Raw genomic sequence first — 4,238 nt, 5'->3', positions numbered from 1 at the left:
TTGTCTCTACTTGGGTTTCTGGAAATTGGTCAGACATTGCATCATGATGCTTGTATGATGGGTTATACTTCAGATGTCTTTGTTGGTAATGGCCTTGTGAGTATGTATGGAGTACATGGGACCATACAAGAAGCAGAGAGGATGTTTATTGGCTTACCATTTCGAAATGTCATATCATGGAGTGCAATGAGACTTTTGGACTTGACCTAGGAGAAGAATTGATGAAAGATGCAAATGCTTGGACTGAGCGCGGTGCAATCCATGGCTTGGATCGAAGCTAGTGCTACATACGCAAAGCGCTGGTTTTACTAGCTCGCCCTTCAGGCCGTTGGCTTAAGGTGACTGTTTTGCTTCATCACAGCATGATCAAGGAGACTGCCAACCCGGCCGGCGCTGGATACTGAACATGTGAGAGTTCCTTTTTAGGGGTTAAGATGACTCTTCTGCTTCATCACAGTATGAACAAGGAGATCGCTACTCGGCGGAGGATATTGAACATATACAATAAGTGAGAAGAAGATTTCCCATCACTGCGTGCTTGCAATGATTACTTGGAAGAAGTTGAGGATATAATCTTCAATTTGATAGAAGGAGTAGATGTTGAGGCTACTGAACAGAAGGTGAAAGCATATCAAGAAGAAAATGCTGATCAAATCATTGCATCCAATGCACGGAAGGCAGAAGAGCAATCAATGGCTCTAAGAAGACAAAATGCATAAGGAACTACACAAGCAGCTCCTACTGTGGAAGAACCTTCCGACCAGACATCTGGACAACCAAGTGGAACATATGCACCAGCTGTGGCACTTGGTGTTGTCTTCATGTAGCCAAAACCCACTGGTCCTGCATCACATTCTGGTCAAGATCGTGATGGCCTGTTTGAAGATGAGGAATCAAGGAAGCAAAGAGAAGAAAAAGCAGCCACGGCAGGAGGCTGGACTCCTGAATTGGGTCGTAGAAGAGCTTTTGAAGAGGCATTTGCTAGTTTGTGGGTGAACTGAAGCAATCAGCCTTTGATGTTAGCTATGATTATCCGATTCACTTGCGGTGGCCCGCTTTCTTGGGGAAAAAGGGGCTGCTTTTCCTCGGAATTCTGCGATTGGGACCAGGGGTGCTTTTCTGGTTCTGGGAGGGAAGCCAATTTGAGGCTGGAACGGCCATAGCGGAAGAATCGGATGAGAAGAAGGCGAAGGGTACGACAAAGCCTGAAGACGACGAGCGTGCCGAAGGAAGTAGACGTAGTTGTTTGTAGTGGAACGCAGCAGAAGAGAAGAAGACAATGATCAAAGAAAAGGAGGCTGAGGAGAAGCTGAAGATTCGGACGAAGAAGGTGACAGGGACTCAAACGGTGGATGAAGAGGCAAAGAATAGCTAAGCTGGTGCTTTCTGAAGATTAGCTTTGATTTGACTCTTCACGCCGTCGGCCGCATCTATCAAAGACCTTGTGTAGCGACTTTCTTTGATGTCCTTACAGCCACGGAGAGGGGATGAGCGTGCCGAAGGAAGATGTAGACATGAAGAAGGAGGAGGAATCAAAGAAGAAGAATTTGAAAAAAGGAGATGAGTTTTTGGCATCAGCTCGGATGATTGGCAGTTCTGAATAATTACTTCTGGTTTGGAAGATATGTGACAGACGCACCTTCCTCCCAGAAGAAACTCAGAGCTCAATTTTTGTCTTTACTTCAGTATCTGATTGGTATTACATCAGATTCTGTAGAAAATTCTTCCATGGTTGTGCAGCTTCTTCTTCCTGCTCTTTGTCAAGTCACTTTGGAAAAAGAAGGATACAAGACTCTTGTATTATTTGGGGGCCATAAGAAGGTCTTTCATTCTTCTGGTTGAGAACTTGCGGATTGAAACAGTGGTCCTTTTTAATGAAATTGCACGATTTTGGTTTAATCCAGAATATGCATCTCTGGTCAAATCAGAGGAATCAAGAAGGAGAATGCTCAGAGGAGATAGAGAGAGATATCCAGTGATAGCTGTTGCAACAACACTTAGAGATTCAGCACAATTTACCATGACTTTACTTAGAGTTGATCCAGAACAGCACCTTATGATAGGTTTTGTTTGTGAAGATGTTGATCTTGCCCGACATGATTCTCTTTGTATTATGCAGTTTGCCTTTGAAGATGAAGTTTAGCCTGTTGATGTTTTGAAAGGCAGAAATACATTGATGCAAACTTACAAACTTGCATTAGAATCTCCTCATATTACTGATGTTGTGCATGAATGTACCCTGGTTATTTACACATTCAGAGACTAGAAATGGTGCAGAAATAGAGCTTTCAAATTGAATTTGATCTGCTAAATTGACCTTCTAACCTGAAATTATTCAAAGTCCTCTGTGGTCGCGACTTTGCTTTCAAAATCCTTCGACAACGAGTTTGTTTCAGGTGAAGAAAAGGAGCCGGAGGTGAGTGATCCTCCAACTGCAGAAGAGACAAAGGCACGGAAGGAATGGAATGCAAAAGATAAAAATTCCATGTATTGGCTATCTACAGTAATTGAAAATAATATGCTCGAACATATTACAAATGCAGAGAATTCATATGCAGCTTGGACCATACTTGAAAGTATGTTTTCTGTAAATACAAAGGCACGAAAGATTCAACTCAAGCAAGAGTTGAATACATTGAAGAAAGGAAAGATGTCTATCAATGAGTATGCAAGGTAAGGAGCATTGCAGATGCATTGGCAGCGATTGATGCAATGCCCGATGATGATGATTTGGTGTCGTCTACCTTGGGTGGACTTAATAATGAAAAGGCTTAGAAGTCGTTTGTAACTTCTGTATATGTCAGAAAGCCATTTCCAGATTTCGATGAGTTGGTCTCCCTTATGATCACTGAAGAGATCAACATGCAGAGTGAGACATCTGAAAGAAGTGGTGAATAGGTCCAAGATTTCTACTCCAGTTCAGGAAGGGGACATGGCAGGTTCTCTTCAAGAGGCCGTGGTACAGGATGTGGTAGTGACAATCAACAAAATAGATTGAATCAGCAATTTGGTGATATACAGGTTTCAGGAGGTCGTGGTAACTTTAGAGGCAGGGGGAGCTTTAGAGGAAGAGGTGGATGGCAGAATAGAGGTTCTAACAACTCTGGCATTGTGTGCCACTACCGTGGCAAAACAGGTCATATCGCAGCCCAATTTTATGCTAAGAAAGATGATATTCGCAGTGGTAAGTTGCAGCAAGAAAACTATGCATCGTCTTTACGACAAATTGAAGACAAAAATGAACGTCTGTTTGTTATGCAGCATATGCTGAATGCTGTTACAGGAAAGGGAACGCATGATGATGTTTGGTATGTTGATTCAGGTGCATCCAATCATATGAGCAGCCATGCAGAATGGTTTGAAGAGATGCAGGATTTGCAAAATGCAGGTTATGTGCAGACGGGTGATGATTCATGCCACCCAATTTCACACATTGGAAAAGTTCCCTTGTCCTTGCATGACGGTAAGACAAAGAGTCTTTCAGATGTATTACATGTGCCATCTATTACAAAGAACTTGGTGTCAGTGGGTCAGATGGTAGAGCAAGGGCTGCAAGTTAGATTTAATGAAAAGGGTTGCTTTGTAGAAGACTTCAATGACAAGTGCAGGTTAGTAGCAAAGGGAAGTAGAGCATGAGGTATGTTTACTCTGGATGCTGGAATTCCTACTATGAATGCTGCTATGTATGCTAAAGGAAAAGGTGTTGTTGCAGATATTGAAATTTGGCACAAACGCATTGGACATGCAAATGTACAAAGGCTGAAATTAATGCAGTCCAAAGGGTTGTTTGCCTACATTTAGAGTTGCAGAATTTCATAAGGTATGCGAAGCATGTCAGTTTGGTAAGCAAGCAAGACAACCTTTTTCACATGACAAAGATGTAAGTAGAAATATCCTTGATGTTGTGCATACAGACATTTGGGGGCCTACACAAAACGTATCTCTTGGAGGCAGTTCATACTTTGTCACATTCATTGATGATTGTTCTAGAAAGCTGTGGGTATATTTTATGAAGGAAAAGAGTGAAGCGTTTGAGCACTTTAGAACTTTCAAGGTTGCAGTTGAAAGAGAAACAGGCTTGAAAGTAAAGTGCTTGAGGTCAGATGGAGGGGGAGAGTACCTCTCAAATGAGTTCAGTGATTTTCTGAGGTCTCATGGGATAAAGAGACAGTTCACATGCAGGTATACCCCACAGCAAAATGGGGTTGCAGAAAGGAAAAACATGCATATTGCAGAAG

The 4,238-nt window shown here is 42.4% G+C and overlaps 1 pseudogene; it reads left to right on the top strand.

Moving 5' to 3' along the window:
• Positions 1 to 252: 252 nt before the first annotated feature.
• On the top strand, positions 253 to 1,001 carry LOC148020697 (uncharacterized; annotated as a pseudogene).
• The last annotated feature ends 3,237 nt before the right edge of the window (positions 1,002 to 4,238 follow it).

The sequence above is a fragment of the Lygodium microphyllum genome, chromosome 18 (genome assembly GCF_053477565.2).
Source record: "Lygodium microphyllum isolate KBCC chromosome 18, Lygodium_microphyllum_v1.1.10, whole genome shotgun sequence".
In the NCBI taxonomy this organism is placed as follows: Eukaryota; Viridiplantae; Streptophyta; class Polypodiopsida; order Schizaeales; family Lygodiaceae; genus Lygodium; species Lygodium microphyllum.
This window is presented reverse-complemented; position numbering and strand designations above follow the sequence as displayed.